Below are 11,660 nucleotides of genomic sequence, written 5' to 3'. Positions count from 1 at the left end.
ACACCGAAGTTGTCCCCACCTCAAAATTGTGCTCCCCTGAGAGACCCAAGGGAGCCCTACAAACTGACATCAGGAACCTGGACTGCTGAGTTTTCTTTCCCAGGGAAAATGGAAAAAGGATGTGCCCAGGGGCTCCTGGCCCTGACTGCAAAAAATCCTTATATAGAAGGATGGACCCCACACCGAAGTTGTCCCCACCTCAAACTTGTGCTGCCCTGATAGACCCAAGGGAGCCCTACAAACTGACATCAGGAACCTGGACTGCTGAGTTTTCTTTCCCAGGGAAAATGGAAAAAGGATGTTCCCAGGGGCCCCCGGCCCTGGGCTGGGCCTGACTGCAAAGAATCCTTATATCGAAGGATGGACCCCACACCGAAGTTGTCCCCACCTCAAACTTGTGCTGCCCTGATAGACCCAAGGGAGCCCTACAAACTGACATCAGGAACCTGGACTGCTGAGTTTTCTTTCCCAGGGAAAATGGCCAAAGGATGTGTCCCGGGGCCTCTGGCACTGGGCTGGGCCCTGACTGCAAAAAATCCTTATATCGAAGGATGGACCCCACACCAAAGTTGTCCCCACCTCAAACTTGTGCTGCCCTGATAGACCCAAGGGAGCCCTACAAACTGACATCAGGAACCTGGACTGCTGAGTTTTCTTTCCCAGGGAAAATGGAAAAAGGTTGTGCCCAAGGGGCCACTGGCCCTGACTGCAAAAAATCCTTATATCGAAGGATGGACCCCACACCGAAGTTGTCCCCACCTCAAACTTGTGCTGCCCTGATACACCCAAGGGAGCCCTACAAACTGACATCAGGAACCTGGACTGCTGAGTTTTCTTTCCCAGGGAAAATGGCCAAAGGTTGTGCCCAGGGGCCCCTGGCCCTGGGCTGGGACCTCACTGCAAAGAATCCTTATATTGAAGGATGGACCCGACACCGAAGTTGTCCCCACCTCAAACTTGTGCTGCCCTGATAGACCCAAGGGAGCCCTACAAAGTGACATCAGGAACCTGGACTGCTGAGTTTTCTTTCCCAGGGAAAATGGAAAAAGGATGTGCCCAGGGGCCCCTGGCCCTGACTGCAAAGAATCCTTATATCGAAGGATGGACCCCACACCGAAGTTGTCCCCACCTCAAACTTGTGCTGCCCTGATAGACCCAAGGGAGCCCTACAAACTGACATCAGGAACCTGGAGTGCTGAGTTTTCTTTCCCAGGGAAAATGGAAAAAGGATGTGCCCAGGGGCCCCTGGCCCTGGGCTGGGACCTCACTGCAAAGAACCCTTATATCGAAGGATGGACCCCACACCGAAGTTGTCCCCACCTCAAACTTGTGCTGCCCTGATAGACCCAAGGGAGCCCTACAAACTGACATCAGGAACCTGGACTGCTGAGTTTTCTTTCCCAGGGAAAATGGAAAAAGGATGTGCCCAGGGGCCCCTGGCCCTGGGCTGGGACCTCACTGCAAAGAATCCTTATATCGAAGGATGGACCCCACACCGAAGTTCTCCCCACCTCAAACTTGTGCTGCCCTGATAGACCTAAGGGAGCCCTACAAACTGACATCAGGAACCTGGACTGCTGAGTTTTCTTTCCCAGGGAAAATGGAAAAAGGATGTGCCCAGGGGCCCCTGGCCCTGACTGCAAAAAATCCTTATATCGAAGGATGGACCCCACACCGAAGTTGTCCCCACCTCAAACTTGTGCTGCCCTGATAGACCCAAGGGAGCCCTACAAACTGACATCAGGAACCTGGACTGCTGAGTTTTCTTTCCCAGGGAAAATGGAAAAAGGATGTGCCCAGGGGCCCCCGGCCCAGGGCTGGGCCTGACTGCAAAGAATCCTTATATCGAAGGATGCACCCCACACCGAAGTTGTCCCCACCTCAAAATTGTGCTGCCCTGAGAGACCCAAGGGAGCCCTACAAACTGACATCAGGAACCTGGACTGCTGAGTTTTCTTTCCCAGGGGAAATGGCCAAAGGATGTGCCCAGGGGCCTCTGGCACTGGGCTGGGCCCTGACTGCAAAAAATCCTTATATAGAAGGATGGACCCCACACCGAAGTTGTCCCCACCTCAAACTTGTGCTGCCCTGATAGACCCAAGGGAGCCCTACAAACTGACATCAGGAACCTGGACTGCTGAGTTTTCTTTCCCAGGGAAAACTGCCAAAGGTTGTGCCCAGGGGCCCCTGGCCCTGGGCTGTGACCTCACTGCAAAGAATCCATATATCGAACGATGGACCCCACACCGAAGTTGTCCCCACCTCAAACTTGTGCTGCCCTGATACACCCAAGGGAGCCATACAAACTGACATCAGGAACCTGGACTGCTGAGTTTTCTTTCCCAGGGAAAATGGAAAAAGGTTGTGCCCAGGGGCCCCTGGCCCTGGGCTGGGACCTCACTGCAAAGAACCCTTATATCGAAGGATGGACCCCACACCGAAGTTGTCCCCACCTCAAACTTGTGCTGCCCTGATAGACCCAAGGGAGCCCTACAAACTGACATCAGGAACCTGGACTGCTGAGTTTTCTTTCCCAGGGAAAATGGAAAAAGGATGTGCCCAGGGGCCCCCGGCCCTGGGCTGGGCCCTGAATGCAAAGAATGCTTATATCGAAGGATGCACCCCACACCGAAGTTGTCCCCACCTCAAACTTGTGCTGCCCTGAGAGACCCAAGGGAGCCCTACAAACTGACATCAGGAACCTGGACTGCTGAGTTTTCTTTCCCAGGGAAAATGGAAAAAGGATGTGCCCAGGGGCCCCTGGCCCTGACTGCAAAGAATCCTTATATCGAAGGATGCACCCCACACCAAAGTTGTCCCCACCTCAAACTTGTGCTGCCCTGATAGACCCAAGGGAGCCCTACAAACTGACATCAGGAACCTGGACTGCTGAGTTTTCTTTCCCAGGGAAAATGGAAAAAGGATGTGCCCAGGGGCCTCTGGCACTGGGCGGGGCCCTGACTGCAAAAAATCCTTATATCGAAGGATGGAGCCCACACCAAAGTTGTCCCCACCTCAAACTTGTGCTGCCCTGATAGACCCAAGGGAGCCCTACAAACTGACATCAGGAACCTGGACTGCTGAGTTTTCTTTCCCAGGGAAAATGGAAAAAGGTTGTGCCCAGAGGCCCCTGGCCCTGACTGCAAAAAATCCTTATATCGAAGGATGGACCCCACACCAAAGTTGTCCCCACCTCAAACTTCTGCTGCCCTGATACACCCAAGGGAGCCCTACAAACTGACATCAGGAACCTGGACTGCTGAGTTTTCTTTCCCAGGGAAAATGGAAAAAGGATGTGCCCAGGGGCCCCTGGCCCTGACTGCAAAGAATCCATATATCGAAGGATGGACCCCACACCAAAGTTGTCCCCACCTCAAACTTGTGCTGCCCTGATAGACCCAAGGGAGCCCTACAAACTGACATCAGGAACCTGGACTGCTGAGTTTTCTTTCCCAGGGAAAATGGAAAAAGGTTGTGCCCAGGGGCCCCTGGCCCTGACTGCAAAAAATCCTTATATCGAAGGATGGACCCCACACCTAAGTTGTCCCCACCTCAAACTTGTGCTGCCCTGATAGACCCAAGGCAGCCCTACAAACTGACATCAGGAACCTGGACTGCTGAGTTTTCTTTCCCAGGGAAAATGGAAAAAGGATGTGCCCAGGGGCCCCTGGCCCTGACTGCAAAAAATCCTTATATCGAAGGATGGACCCCACACCAAAGTTGTCCCCACCTCAAACTTGTGCTGCCCTGATAGACCCAAGGGAGCCCTACAAACTGACATCAGGAACCTGGACTGCTGAGTTTTCTTTCCCAGGGAAAATGGAAAAAGGATGTGCCCAGGGGGCCGTGGCCCTGACTGCAAAAAATCCTTATATCGAAGGATGGACCCCACACCAAAGTGTTCTCCACCTCAAAATTGTGCTGACCTGATAGACCCAAGGGAGCCCTACAAACTGACATCAGGAACCTGGACTGCTGAGTTTTCTTTCCCAGGGAAAATGGAAAAAGGATAGGCCCAGGGGCCCCTAGCACTGACTGCAAAAAATCCTTATATCGAAGGATGGAGCCCACACCAAAGTTGTCCCCACCTCAAACTTGTGCTGCCCTGATAGACCCAAGGGAGCCCTACAAACTGACATCAGGAACCTGGACTGCTGAGTTTTCTTTCCCAGGGAAAATGGAAAAAGGATGTGCCCAGGGGCCCCTGGCCCTGACTGCAAAAAATCCTTATATCGAAGGATGGACCCCACACCAAAGTGTTCTCCACCTCAAACTTGTGCTGCCCTGATAGACCCAAGGGAGCCCTACAAACTGACATCAGGAACCTGGACTGCTGAGTTTTCTTTCCCAGGGAAAATGGAAAAAGGACGTGCCCAGGGGCCCCTGGCCCTGGGCTTGGACCTCACTGCAAAGAATCCTTATATCGAAGGATGGACCCCACACCGAAGTTGTCCCCACCTCAAACTTGTGCTGCCCTGATAGACCCAAGGGAGCCCTACAAACTGACATCAGGAACCTGGACTGCTGAGTTTTCTTTCCCAGGGAAAATGGAAAAAGTTTGTGCCCAGGGGCCCCTGGCCCTGACTGCAAAAAATCCTTATATCGAAGGATGGACCCCACACCAAAGTTGTCCCCACCTCAAACTTGTGCTGCCTTGATAGACCCAAGGGAGCCCTACAAACTGACATCAGGAACCTGGACTGCTGAGTTTTCTTTCCCAGGGAAAATGGAAAAAGGATGTGCCCAGGGGCCCCTGGCCCTGGGCTGGGACCTCACTGCAAAGAATCCTTATATCGAAGGATGGACCCCACACCGAAGTTGTCCCCACCTCAAACTTGTGCTGCCCTGATAGACCCAAGGGAGCCCTACAAACTGACATCAGGAACCTGGACTGCTGAGTTTTCTTTCCCAGGGAAAACTGCCAAAGGATGTGCCCGGGGGCCCCTGGCCCTGGGCTGGGACCTCACTGCAAAGAATCCTTATATCGAAGGATGGACCCCACACCGAAGTTGTCCCCACCTCAAACTTGTGCTGCCCTGAGAGACCCAAGGGAGCCCTACAAAGTGACATCAGGAACCTGGACTGCTGAGTTTTCTTTCCCAGGGAAAATGGAAAAAGGATGTGCCCAGGGGCCCCTGGCCCTGACTGCAAAGAATCCATATATCGAAGGATGGACCCCACACCAAAGTTGTCCCCACCTCAAACTTGTGCTGCCCTGATAGACCCAAGGGAGCCCTATAAACTGACATCAGGAACCTGGACTGCTGAGTTTTCTTTCCCAGGGAAAATGGCAAAAGGATGTGCCCAGGGGCCCCTGGCCCTGGGCTGGGACCTCACTGCAAAGAATCCTTATATCGAAGGATGGACCCCACACCGAAGTTGTCCCCACCTCAAACTTGTGCTGCCCTGATAGACCCAAGGGAGCCCTACAAACTGACATCAGGAACCTGGACTGCTGAGTTTTCTTTCCCAGGGAAAATGGAAAAAGGATGTGCCCAGGGGCCCCTGGCCCTGACTGCAAAGAATCCTTATATCGAAGGATGCACCCCACACCGAAGTTGTCCCCACCTCAAACTTGTGCTGCCCTGATAGACCCAAGGGAGCCCTACAAACTGACATCAGGAACCTGGACTGCTGAGTTTTCTTTCCCAGGGAAAACTGCCAAAGGATGTGCCCGGGGGCCCCTGGCCCTGGGCTGGGACCTCACTGCAAAGAATCCTTATATCGAAGGATGGACCCCACACCAAAGTTGTCCCCACCTCAAACTTGTGCTGCACTGATAGACCCAAGGGAGCCCTACAAACTGACATCAGGAACCTGGACTGCTGAGTTTTCTTTCCCAGGGAAAATGGAAAAAGGATGTGCCCAGGGGCCCCTGGCCCTGACTGCAAAAAATCCTTATATCGAAGGATGGACCCCACACCGAAGTTGTCCCCACCTCAAACTTGTGCTGCCCTGATAGACCCAAGGGAGCCCTACAAACTGACATCAGGAACCTGGACTGCTGAGTTTTCTTTCCCAGGGAAAATGGAAAAAGGATGTGCCCAGGGGCCCCCGGCCCTGGGCTGGGCCTGACTGCAAAAAATCCTTATATCGAAGGATGGACCCCACACCGAAGTTGTCCCCACCTCAAAATTGTGCTCCCCTGAGAGACCCAAGGGAGCCCTACAAACTGACATCAGGAACCTGGACTGCTGAGTTTTCTTTCCCAGGGAAAATGGAAAAAGGATGTGCCCAGGGGCTCCTGGCCCTGACTGCAAAGAATCCTTATATCGAAGGATGGACCCCACACCGAAGTTGTCCCCACCTCAAACTTGTGCTGCCCTGATAGACCCAAGGGAACCCTACAAACTGACATCAGGAACCTGGACTGCTGAGTTTTCTTTCCCAGGGAAAATGGAAAAAGGATGTGCCCAGGGGCCCCCGGCCCTGGGCTGGGCCTGACTGCAAAAAATCCTTATATTGAAGGATGGACCCCACACCGAAGTTGTCCCCACCTCAAACTTGTGCTGCCCTGATAGACCCAAGGGAGCCCTACAAACTGACATCAGGAACCTGGACTGCTGAGTTTTCTTTCCCAGGGAAAATGGAAAAAGGATGTGCCCAAGGGGCCACTGGCCCTGACTGCAAAAAATCCTTATATCGAAGGATGGACCCCACACCGAAGTTGTCTCCACCTCAAACTTGTGCTGCCCTGATAGACCCAAGGGAGCCCTACAAACTGACATCAGGAACCTGGACTGCTGAGTTTTCTTTCCCAGGGAAAATGGAAAAAGGATGTGCCCAGGGGCCCCTGGCCCTGACTGCAAAGAATCCTTATATCGAAGGATGGACCCCACACGGAAGTTGTCCCCACCTCAAACTTGTGCTGCCCTGATAGACCCAAGGGAGCCCTACAAACTGACATCAGGAACCTGGACTGCTGAGTTTTCTTTCCCAGGGAAAATGGGAAAAGGATGTGCCCAGGGGCCCCTGGCCCTGGGCTGGGACCTCACTGCAAAGAACCCTTATATCGAAGGATGGACCCCACACCAAAGTTGTCCCCACCTCAAACTTGTGCTGCCCTGATAGACCCAAGGGAGCCCTACAAACTGACATCAGGAACCTGGACTGCTGAGTTTTCTTTCCCAGGGAAAATGGAAAAAGGATGTGCCCAGGGGCCCCTGGCCCTGGGCTGGGACCTCACTGCAAAGAATCCTTATATCGAAGGATGGACCCCACACCGAAGTTCTCCCCACCTCAAAATTGTGCTGCCCTGATAGACCTAAGGGAGCCCTACAAACTGACATCAGGAACCTGGACTGCTGAGTTTTCTTTCCCAGGGAAAATGGAAAAAGGATGTGCCCAGGGGCCCCTGGCCCTGACTGCAAAGGATCCTTATATCGAAGAATGGACCCCACACCGAAGTTGTCCCCACCTCAAACTTGTGCTGCCCTGAGAGACCCAAGGGAGCCCTACAAAGTGACATCAGGAACCTGGACTGCTGAGTTTTCTTTCCCAGGGAAAATGGAAAAAGGACGTGCCCAGGGGTCCCTGGCCCTGGGCTGGGACCTCACTGCAAAGAATCCTTATATCGAAGGATGGACCCCACACCGAAATTGTCCCCACCTCAAACTTGTGCTGCCCTGATAGACCCAAGGGAGCCCTACAAACTGACATCAGGAACCTGGACTGCTGAGTTTTCTTTCCCAGGGAAAATGGAAAAAGGATGTGCCCAGGGGCCCCCGGCCCTGGGCTGGGCCTGACTGCAAAGAATCCTTATATCGAAGGATGGACCCCACACCGAAGTTGTCCCCACCTCAAACTTGTGCCGCCCTGATAGACCCAAGGGAGCCCTACAAACTGACATCAGGAACCTGGACTGCTGAGTTTTCTTTCCCAGGGAAAATGGAAAAAGGATGTGCCCAGGGGCCCCTGGCCCTGACTGCAAAAAATCCTTATATCGAAGGATGGACCCCACACCGAAGTTGTCCCCACCTCAAACTTGTGCTGCCCTGATAGACCCAAGGGAGCCCTACAAACTGACATCAGGAACCTGGACTGCTGAGTTTTCTTTCCCAGGGAAAATGGAAAAAGGATGTGCCCAGGGGCCCCCAGCCCTGGGCTGGGCCTGACTGCAAAGAATCCTTATATCGAAGGATGGACCCTACACCGAAGTTGTCCCCACCTCAAAATTGTGCTGCCCTGATAGACCCAAGGGAGCCCTACAAACTGACATCAGGAACCTGGACTGCTGAGTTTTCTTTCCCAGGGAAAATGGAAAAAGGATGTGCCCAGGGGCCCCTGGCCCTGACTGCAAAAAATCCTTATATCGAAAGATGGACCCCACACCAAAGTTGTCCCCACCTCAAACTTGTGCTGCCCTGATAGACCCAAGGGAGCCCTACAAACTGACATCAGGAACCTGGACTGCTGAGTTTTCTTTCCCAGGGAAAATGGAAAAAGGATGTGCCCAGGGGCCTCTGGCACTGGGCTGGGCCTGACTGCAAAGAATCCTTATATCGAAGGATGGACCCCACACCGAAGTTGTCCCCACCTCAAACTTGTGCTGCCCTGATAGACCCAAGGGAGCCCTACAAACTGACATCAGGAACCTGGACTGCTGAGTTTTCTTTCCCAGGGAAAATGGAAAAAGGTTGTGCCCAGGGGCCCCTGGCCCTGACTGCAAAAAATCCTTATATCGAAGGATGGACCCCACACCAAAGTTGTCCCCACCTCAAACTTGTGCTGCCCTGATACACCCAAGGGAGCCCTACCAACTGACATCAGGAACCTGGACTGCTGAGTTTTCTTTCCCAGGGAAAATGGAAAAAGGATGTGCCCAGGGGCCCCTGGCCCTGGGCTGGGGCCTCACTGCAAAGAATCCTTATATCGAAGGATGGACCCCACACCGAAGTTGTCCCCACCTCAAACTTGTGCTGCCCTGATACACCCAAGGGAGCCCTACAAACTGACATCAGGAACCTGGACTGCTGAGTTTTCTTTCCCAGGGAAAATGGAAAAAGGATGTGCCCAGGGGCCCCCGGCCCTGGGCTGGGCCTGACTGCAAAGAATCCTTATATCGAAGGATGGACCCCACACCGAAGTTGTCCCCACCTCAAACTTGTGCTGCCCTGATAGACCCAAGGGAGCCCTACAAACTGACATCAGGAACCTGGACTGCTGAGTTTTCTTTCCCAGGGAAAATGGAAAAAGGATAGGCCCAGGGGCCCCTGGCCCTGACTGCAAAAAATCCTTATATCGAAGGATGGACCCCACACCGAAGTTGTCCCCACCTCAAACTTGTGCTGCCCTGATAGACCCAAGGGAGCCCTACAAACTGACATCAGGAACCTGGACTGCTGAGTTTTCTTTCCCAGGGAAAATGGAAAAAGGATGTGCCCAGGGGCCCCCGGCCCAGGGCTGGGCCTGACTGCAAAGAATCCTTATATCGAAGGATGCACCCCACACCGAAGTTGTCCCCACCTAAAAATTGTGCTGCCCTGAGAGACCCAAGGGAGCCCTACAAACTGACATCAGGAACCTGGACTGCTGAGTTTTCTTTCCCAGGGAAAATGGCCAAAGGATGTGCCCAGGGGCCTCTGGCACTGGGCTGGGCCCTGACTGCAAAAAATCCTTATATCAAAGGATGGACCCCACACCGAAGTTGTCCCCACCTCAAACTTGTGCTGCCCTGATAGACCCAAGGGAGCCCTACAAACTGACATCAGGAACCTGGACTGCTGAGTTTTCTTTCCCAGGGAAAATGGAAAAAGGATGTGCCCAGGGGCCCCTGGCCCTGACTGCAAAGAATCCTTATATCGAAGGATGGACCCCACACCGAAGTTGTCCCCACCTCAAACTTGTGCTGCCCTGATAGACCCAAGGGAGCCCTACAAACTGACATCAGGAACCTGGACTGCTGAGTTTTCTTTCCCAGGGAAAATGGAAAAAGGATGTGCCCAGGGGCCCCTGGCCCTGGGCTGGGACCTCACTACAAAGAATCGTTATATCGAAGGATGGACCCCACACCGAAGTTGTCCCCACCTCAAACTTGTGCTGCCCTGATAGACCCAAGGGAGCCCTACAAACTGACATCAGGAACCTGGACTGCTGAGTTTTCTTTCCCAGGGAAAATGGAAAAAGGATGTGCCCAGGGGCCCCTGGCCCTGGGCTGGGACCTCACTGCAAAGAATCCTTATATCGAAGGATGGACCCCACACCGAAGTTCTCCCCACCTCAAAATTGTGCTGCCCTGATAGACCTAAGGGAGCCCTACAAACTGACATCAGGAACCTGGACTGCTGAGTTTTCTTTCCCAGGGAAAATGGAAAAAGGATGTGCCCAGGGGCCCCTGGCCCTGACTGCAAAGGATCCTTATATCGAAGAATGGACCCCACACCGAAGTTGTCCCCACCTCAAACTTGTGCTGCCCTGAGAGACCCAAGGGAGCCCTACAAAGTGACATCAGGAACCTGGACTGCTGAGTTTTCTTTCCCAGGGAAAATGGAAAAAGGACGTGCCCAGGGGTCCCTGGCCCTGGGCTGGGACCTCACTGCAAAGAATCCTTATATCGAAGGATGGACCCCACACCGAAGTTGTCCCCACCTCAAACTTGTGCTGCCCTGATAGACCCAAGGGAGCCCTACAAACTGACATCAGGAACCTGGACTGCTGAGTTTTCTTTCCCAGGGAAAATGGAAAAAGGATGTGCCCAGGGGCCCCCGGCCCTGGGCTGGGCCTGACTGCAAAGAATCCTTATATCGAAGGATGGACCCCACACCGAAGTTGTCCCCACCTCAAACTTGTGCCGCCCTGATAGACCCAAGGGAGCCCTACAAACTGACTGCAGGAACCTGGACTGCTGAGTTTTCTTTCCCAGGGAAAATGGAAAAAGGATGCGCCCAGGGGCCCCTGGCCCTGACTGCAAAAAATCCTTATATCGAAGGATGGACCCCACACCGAAGTTGTCCCCACCTCAAACTTGTGCTGCCCTGATAGACCCAAGGGAGCCCTACAAACTGACATCAGGAACCTGGACTGCTGAGTTTTCTTTCCCAGGGAAAATGGAAAAAGGATGTGCCCAGGGGCCCCCGGCCCTGGGCTGGGCCTGACTGCAAAGAATCCTTATATCGAAGGATGGACCCCACACCGAAGTTGTCCCCACCTCAAACTTGTGCCGCCCTGATAGACCCAAGGGAGCCCTACAAACTGACTGCAGGAACCTGGACTGCTGAGTTTTCTTTCCCAGGGAAAATGGAAAAAGGATGTGCCCAGGGGCCCCTGGCCCTGACTGCAAAAAATCCTTATATCGAAGGATGGACCCCACACCGAAGTTGTCCCCACCTCAAACTTGTGCTGCCCTGATAGACCCAAGGGAGCCCTACAAACTGACATCAGGAACCTGGACTGCTGAGTTTTCTTTCCCAGGGAAAATGGAAAAAGGATGTGCCCAGGGGCCCCCAGCCCTGGGCTGGGCCTGACTGCAAAGAATCCTTATATCGAAGGATGGACCCTACACCGAAGTTGTCCCCACCTCAAAATTGTGCTGCCCTGATAGACCCAAGGGAGCCCTACAAACTGACATCAGGAACCTGGACTGCTGAGTTTTCTTTCCCAGGGAAAATGGAAAAAGGATGTGCCCAGGGGCCCCTGGCCCTGACTGCAAAAAATCCTTATAT

The sequence above is a fragment of the Lonchura striata genome, unplaced genomic scaffold, assembly GCF_046129695.1.
Source record: "Lonchura striata isolate bLonStr1 unplaced genomic scaffold, bLonStr1.mat Scaffold_106, whole genome shotgun sequence".
In the NCBI taxonomy this organism is placed as follows: Eukaryota; Metazoa; Chordata; class Aves; order Passeriformes; family Estrildidae; genus Lonchura; species Lonchura striata.
This window is presented reverse-complemented; position numbering follows the sequence as displayed.